The sequence below is a fragment of the Panicum virgatum genome, chromosome 6N, assembly GCF_016808335.1.
Source record: "Panicum virgatum strain AP13 chromosome 6N, P.virgatum_v5, whole genome shotgun sequence".
Classification (NCBI taxonomy): Eukaryota; Viridiplantae; Streptophyta; class Magnoliopsida; order Poales; family Poaceae; genus Panicum; species Panicum virgatum.
This window is the reverse complement of record NC_053150.1, coordinates 35,042,318-35,050,480: the sequence shown is the minus strand read 5'-3', so window position 1 is coordinate 35,050,480 and position 8,163 is coordinate 35,042,318. Positions and strand designations below refer to the sequence as shown.

At 48.6% G+C, this 8,163-nt stretch overlaps 1 pseudogene; it reads right to left on the bottom strand.

Annotated features, from left to right (window-relative positions):
- Positions 1-3,667: 3,667 nt before the first annotated feature.
- LOC120678099 lies at positions 3,668-4,727 on the bottom strand (annotated as a pseudogene).
- Positions 4,728-8,163: the final 3,436 nt, after the last annotated feature.

Sequence of the window (8,163 nt, the reverse complement as noted above, 5' to 3'; positions counted from 1 at the left end):
GTGCTCATGCGTTGATGTTCCAACCCAAGTGGACGAGTTGAGTTGAATAGTTGTAACACCCTAATTTAAATTTCAGCATTTAATAATAAATTTAATTGGCTTTTTTTAATTTTCTAAGGTTTATTATGTTTAGCCTTGCATTTAATCTAATTTTGGTTCGCAAGTAATTAAAATTTGTCTAAGTTTAAAAATTTGTTGTTGCATTCATGCTGGTGCATTGTCCTTTTTGTTTGAGTGCTAGGTTTGAATTCAAATTGGAATTTAAATTCAATTAGAATTTGGGTGGTTTGAATTAGAAATAGAATAGAGAAGTGAAAAGGAGATATAAAAGAGAGAACCCGGACCCAGCCCAAACTCAACCCAGAAACCCAACGCCTTGAAGCCAGCCCGCGGCCTCCCTCTCCATCCGGCCCACACTCTCTCCCCGCGGCCCATCCCTCACCCCGCGCGCTCTCCTTTCCCCTGACCAGGCGGGCCCACGTGTCAGCCGTCCCCCCCCCCCCACGACTCACTCGCTCTGCTGCAGACTGCGCGCGGCCCAGCCTCCGGCCCAGCACACCCCCGCGCGCCCAGGCCGCTATCTCAGCGCGCGCTCGCCCACTCTCACCCGCCTGCCACTGGGCCCCGCTCGTCAGACCTCCTCCCACGCCCGGCTCGCCCGCGTCCCCGCCTCCTTCCGCTGACGGCCTAACCCCACTGGTCATCCCCTCCCCCGTGCCGCGCGCACACAACAGAAACGCCGCGATCTCCGCCGGGATGCTCGCCGGCCTTCCCTATCGGGCACGCACGCCTAGGATCACCCCAGCCCTTTAAATCACGCCGCGCCGCACCCTCCTAACCCTAACCCTCACATCAACCGCCCTACAACCCTAACCTAGCACCGCCGCATCCCCGGAGTTGGAGCAGGGGACCATCGCCGCCGTGATTCCGCTGTTCCACTGCATTTCCGCCACCGCGAGTCGACGCCGCGGCGCAGCCTTGGAATCAGGGACACCTTCGACCCCTCCTTCCATGCCCTTGACCCCGCGCACACGAAGTACTCCGGGCACAAGCACCGTCGAGCCGCGCCTGCGTCGCCGGGATTCCGCCGCTGCGCCGCACCACCGAGCCCCTGGTGAGCTTCTCCGTGTTGCCCTCCTCCTTGTGCGCTAGATTAGGGTAGGTGTAGGCCGCTGTAGCCTGCGGTGCTGTGCGAGATGGATCGCCGGAGCGCCGCCAAGCCGCCCCCGCCATGGCGGACACCCTGCACCGCCGCACAACTTCGCGCTGGCCTTGTCTAGCCTCGCTTTGGATTTGCGCACACACGCGCACTCTGTTGCGCCTAAATCCGAACCCCAATCCACCCAGCACCTGCGCGCCGGCGATGCGCCGCCACGCCGAGCTGCCCTCGCCGTCGAAACTTCTGCTCCGAACACCGAGATGTCTCCCTTTTGCCGCAGGTGGTTTACGCAAGCCGTTCTCGTGCCCCACGGCCAAACCGCAGCCCAAACGGACCTCTGGGGCGCCGGATTTGGCCAACCTCGGTGGTCTGCCGCCGCGGAGCAGAGCTCCGGCGGTGTTCCGCCGCCGCCGTCGCCCGCGAAGCGCTCCATCCGTCAGATCTGAAATAGACGCACGCGATTAGAACCCAAATCGATCAGATCTGGACCGCTAGATCTAGATCCAACGGCCCACGCGCGTAGATACCGCTTCAGCCTGGATCTTTTGCAAAAGAGCCCCTGCAGTTTTCCGAAATAAACCCGCAGTCCATGTCTGTTGAAAAATAATTCCAAATCCGCCCCTGCTTTTATGTTTTAGACCCTGAGTTTCTCTCAAATAGAACCCGCCGTCCAGTTACGGGCCTTTTTGCTCGTTAGCCCTCGGATCTTTCTGGTTATTACGTTTTAGTCCCTGGTTTTTGCAGAAAACCCCTAGAAACTCTGTTTTTCTTACAGTTAAGCCCCTAGAACTTGTTTTTAGCCTAGATTATGTGTTTTAACTCTGTTTTAGGCGTTCTTTATGTCCACGCGATCGTTGTGACGCGTAGAATAGTTTTAGACTAGTTTATTATGTTGTTTCTATGTATTGATGTACTGTTTCTTAGCTTTTGTTAGTGCTTGCTTGTATGCTTATTTTTGTGCCTTGTTTTGGCCATGTGTTCGTGAGTAGACGTTGATCCATCTAAGGAGCCCCAGTATCAGTACCAGGAGTAGCCATCTTCCGAGCACTTTGAGTAGCAGCAGGAGCAGTACGAGGAAGGCAAGTGTAACATGAACAACCTATCACTTTTAAATACATTTTCATACTGCATCTTAATACTGTATGCCTATAAGGATTTCCTAGCCACTTTATATCCTTTATATATCCTTTGGGTTGCATTTTGGTTAGTTGTGCTAGGTGCCGCGCTATAACACATAATGGTCCTTTTTAATTAATTTGATTAATGGTATATGCAACTTAATTCTGGGAGTGGCCCTCTGTGCTTCGTGCTTGGGTGGCTCACGTCTCGTTAAAATATGTTTTGTTAGAAACATGGTTTAGGGGGCCAGCACGGTGCTTAGTGCTTGGTTGGCTACTCTCCATAAGGACCGGTTCATAGAGCGACAACCTGGGACAATAGCGCTACCACAAGACTGGAATGGGACGGTCTTGGCGTAATAATTAGGTCTTTTTGGTTTGGAGTAACTTACCTGCGGGGCAGGGGCGGTAAGCTTCTATGGCCCTCGTGCTGAGTGGCCTCGTCTGTGCTTCGTGTCTTGACGCCCACTAGACCTGCTCCATAGTCGCCGATCCACCCTCGCGGTTACTCCCTACCAACGAGATTCTTTGTAAAGGCCTCGTAGTGAGTCGCTAGCCATCTCACCTAAGGAAGTGTGATGAACAACTGGCATAGCTCATGACTTGTGGGTAAAGATGTGCAACCTTTGCAGTGTGTAAAACTGGTATACTAGCCGTGCTCACGGTTATGAGCGGCCCAGATCCTCCTTTTGATTAGTGGGGTTATCTCCTTCCGACGAGGGGGGTGCCTCTCGGGGTTACCTTGGTGGTTTCGGTTTTGGTTCTCAGTAGTAACATGATTAATTTTGATTAATTACTATGTAACTGGGTTAATAGTAATTCATCAACTCATAGTAAATAGCTTTAATAAAATTTTGCCAACACTTACAAGCTAATGCAGTTGAATCAGCCAACCTTAGAGCCTCATAGTTTGTGTTATACTTGTTGAGTACAAGTTTTGTACTCACTCTTGCCTCTTCTCTACTTTTTCCTCTTGGATATGCTACTGCTGCTCAGTTCCTGACGACACAAGGGAGTTCGCTCAGCGCTACCAGGACTACGAGGACTTCTAGGCGTTCGTCTCCCAGTCGACGTCCCTGTGGCGCCCTACTCAGTTTCGGAGAGTTTTATCGTATTTTGTACTTCGCTTCCGTTGTATCAGACATTTTTGTCATTAATGTAATAAATAACATTCGTATTTCGATTTATTATGTCTTATTCGTGATATGTGCTATGATATACTGTTCATTCTGTTGTATATACGTGTGACTTGATCCTGGCACATATATGATTGCTCGGTTTATGTCCTTTTATAAATCGGGTGTTACAATAGTTTTGTTACTCTTTAGTTTTTTCCCATTTGTTGCTCGTCCAACCTGCGCTTGATCTACAGCTCTCCTACCTAGTTTGTTTATAAAGTGTACTTGGTCTCATCGGATGGCGGGTATAGTGCCGCCCTCGCGATGTCCTCTGCCTCCAGCACCACCCTGTCCACCACGCCCATGTCCACCTCGATGATCTGCATGATTTCCTGGACACTCCTCCTAGGGAGCCATGACACCAGGTTCCTCACGACCAGTGGAGTCGGGATGATGTAGGGGTAGATGGTGTTTACGCGCCACCTCCGCCGCCGTGGTACGGGCCAGGCCGACCACCACCGCCTTGGAGGCGTAGTACGCAGAGGTGGCCACGGTGCCCACCACGACGACGGCACTTGTCATGTAGATGATGCTACCGAGCGTAGGTCGCCACCACCCAGTCGAAGTCGGCGAGGTCCACTTCGCCCAGCGGCAGGTGCATGGGGCGGCCCCTGATGCCAGCGTTGTTGAACATGACATCCAGGTGCCCGTGCCGGGCCACCGCAAGGTCCACGGCCCCCGCGACCTATGCCTCGTTGGTCACGTTGCAGCGTGTGTAGCATGCGACACATGACGTCCAGGCCTCTGAGCTCCACGGCCATCGCATGGCTGAGGTCGTCCTGGACATCGGCGATGACCACCTTCGTGTCGTTCCTGACGAACTCGGTGGTGGTCACCTTGCCTATGCTGCTCGCGCCTTTGGTGATGACGGCGACCTTCCCGGCCAGCCTGCAAACCAATTCGTCAACGGATTGTAGCAGACCCCAAGCACAAGGAGGAAGAGAGCAAAGAGAACTTGAAAGGTCGAGAAGGCCTTGGCGAAGGACGACAATTCTGGCACCATGATCCTGCTCTTCTTCTCCCTGCAAAGCATGATCAAAATCCATTCAAACATTTTAGAGCTCTAGCACCAGTTGTTTGTTCTCTCAAACATCACGCCAGAGTAATCAAACTCTAACCAATTTTTGCAAGGCTACATGAGAATCAAGTGTAGGGCTCTGATGATGAACATGGTGCCCACTCACTTGTTCGTTGCTGAGTAGATACAATGACCCTACAAACAGGTAGCGAGCTGATCTTCACCTCGACGATCCACCTGCTGGTTAGTGGCATTGTGGCAGTTCCTAGTGGCAAGCCTTCTTAACAAGGTCAAAGAGAGCCCTGGATTTGGTGTCCCATTTTGGGTTGTCTCGTGCTCGGCAGTCGTCGTTAAGATTTCACGTGCTTTGGATGAGTTATTGGTCAGCGAGGGGATGCTTGTGAGCATGACCATGGCAGTTGTGGCACCATGACCGCCCTCCGAGATGTGTTGTGGCCTCTACAGTGCGCACGAGAGGTCCACATGTTGACTACATGCAGAGTGACTGAGTGAGTAGGTGACTGTGGCGCAGGCAGCATTTGAGAGAGAAACCGACCAATAGCATGTCACACCCGGTTTTGAAAAGAAGACCAGATGTATCTCATATGTGCGCCAGGATCAAGTTTCATACATATGGAAGACGTCATAAGTGAATATATCAGAGCCAATATTCAACAATGTAAACAAAAGAGAATAAGTACTTTATTACACACTCCGATAGGTAGACATAAAGGACTTAAACGTTGCACTGATAACCTATACGAGATCTTCAAAAAAGCTTCATCAACTCCCACCGGAATTTTGACTCGAGAATGCTCCTAGAACTCCTCAAAATCACTGAAGTACTCCACTTCATTGTTCTCATCTGAGAAGCAATTAGGCAAGGGTGAGTACACTTATGTTTGGTACTCCGCAAGTGGGGGAAGATGCAAGGCCATCAAGGAAATGTTAAATTTATAGCAGTTAGCATTTTAGTTGGTCAAATTTTATTAGCAAGTACCTAATTACTAGGTATAAGTTTATACCAACCCACTTAAGTATAAGATCATAAAAGAACCAACATTATAAAACCAAGAACCACAATTTAATTATTCTTCAAATTCAATTATCATGTGAGGGTCCAAGCAGCTCATGACCATGAGCACGGCTGATATATCCGTTTTACACTCTGCAGAGGTAGTACACTTTCCCCATAATTTGTGTTCCCCTACGTCGCTCAGATTTGCAAGACCCTTAAACACTTCCTTTGGTGAGTACCAAGGGGTTCACTACGAGGCCTTTACAAAGATTCACCAGCTCATGACAACCCGCTAAGATTTCAAGTCAAAGCGGTCATAACCCTGCCTAATGAGGATGTGCCATAAAAGGGCCACAAATCAAAGCCTCAAGAGGACCGGGCTATACCCGTCGATGCTTCCCCTCTTACCCTTTCGGTAAGGTCATCACAAGCTAGTGTTTCTAATTAATCAGCCAAGACCAAAGCCATGTGGTATTGTGGTTGTACAGTTTTCTTGAGTGGTTCTCCATGTTCCAATTAAACAGCATGATCTTGCAATTAAAACAAGTATAACAACATATAGATAAAGTCATGTTAATATTCTAAAGATTATAACCATAACCATCCCAAGACAAAGCATTTAAGCAATTCTACCCAACAAAAGATTATAATGGGTGTTCCAAGGCTTGGGTAAAAAGACTATATAAATCCTTACTTGCTATCCCATCAAGTTTATGCAATACGACAATAAAGTAAAGTGAATTAACATGCTATTATTGGGATAAAACAAAATATGCAGAGAGGGAAGGCCACTTGCCTTCCTCGCCAAATTTTTGTTGCTCTTCCTCGAACACTAGCTCTAGATCACTGTCGGTATTTACCGCCAAGCCTGCTCAGGGATACCCTTAGCAGTATGGTTTGTAGGTAGGGATCGACGACTCTGGAACTCGATGGTACAAGGAACACAAAGATTTAGACAAGTTCGGGCCATGAGTTGCGTAATACCCTACGCCCTGTGTGGTGGTTTGTATTGCCTTAGGTGTTGATGTGTTTTGAGGGGATCCCTGTCCGCCCTTATATATTCGGGGGGATAGGGTTACATGGAAAGTCCTAGCCGAGTACAGTTAGAGTCCTACTACAACACAATCAGGTAGTTTCCTTTGTATTGCAGCTAGTTCTACGCCTATTCGGGTAGTTACAAAAAGAGGTATGGTACATCCATAAGTTATCCCTTACTCTAGAACATTCTATGCCTATAAGCAGTCTCGCTGCCCCGGGTCTGACAAGCCCCCGAGCTCTTCGTAGCCGAGTCCTGTAGGCGTCGAGTACTTGGCTGGGCATCTTCGAGTACTTCAAGTAGTTAAAACGTCTTCTGAGCCTTCCTCTAGATACATCGAGTAGTCCTCCAAGTACTTCTGGTTGCTCCGAGGCTATAAGGTGCTCAAGCCCCAAAATCTTGATCCTATATGGTGCGCGAAGTACCTCGCGCGCCATATGGAGTAGCCCCCGAGCCTTAGGTTGAATCGCAGAATCAGACTGAGGGTCACTTCAGTCTTTTTCTTTCATTATTTTCCAAAAAATTTGAAAAATAAACCTCTGATGCATATATCTCGCCGCCCCCGAGTCTTGAATTTAAATCTTTCTATTTAGATTTAAGAATCAAAGTAAACTCGTGGCAAAATAAGTAATGAGAAACTTCCCTAAAAAGGAAAGAATCCGTTGATCTCCCAAATATTTACGAAATTGCCACTAGAAACCATATATAAACGTCTGGTAACTTGTGAGGGTTTAACCCCTTGAACTCCTGGCAGCCGTCAAACTCAGAATTCACCCTTTTCCTTTCTCAATGAGATCTATAGCCCCTCTCAAAGCCCCTGAGCCTAAACTCGTGACGTTGATATGGCTCCCAAGAAGGACAAATTCAAGATTGAAGAGGAAGCGGTTGCCAATATGTCAACAGGTTGGCGCAAAAGCAAGATGTCTGAAGCGACTGCGCAAGAATTAGAAAATTTGGGTCTTCTCCAAACTCAGAGTGTGATCCAGTGGCATGCAGGGGAAGGAGAAGATTACCCCATGGAAGGTACTCTCGAGACTGTTGTATTCCGTGATTTCGTGGAATGTGGTCTTGCACTTCCCGTATCGGAATTTTTCTATTCTCTTCTGCAGTTTTGGGGAATCCAACTGCACCATTTGACTCCTCAATCCATTTTGCATCTTTCAATTTTTACCCATTTCTGCGAAGCATTCCTTGGCATTCTTCCTCACTTTCACCTTTTCCAACACTTTTTCACTCTTATTCCCATTCCGAGCTCCCCCAAACCCGCCATTGTTGGCAGTTGTGAATTAGTACTTCGTCCTAAGGCCCGAGACGAGTACTTGGCCTATGATCCAGTGGGTAAGGGAGCCGAGTGGAAGAAATTCTGGTTTCACGTTGGGAACTTTGAATCTCCACTTCCAGAAAGGATTCCCGGTGCCCCCCAAGTCCAAGAAAATTGGACAAGTAAAGGACCTGGTGGCCAACAAGCCAATTGCATCCGTAGAGTCATTGCACAGGTGAAAAATAAGGGAGTTACTGGATATCACGTTGTTTTCTCCTTTATGAGTCATCGAATCCAGCCTCTACAGCATCGACAACATCCATCCTTCAGATATGAAGGATTAGAAGATACTACTCGAATGTCACCAGAACCAAT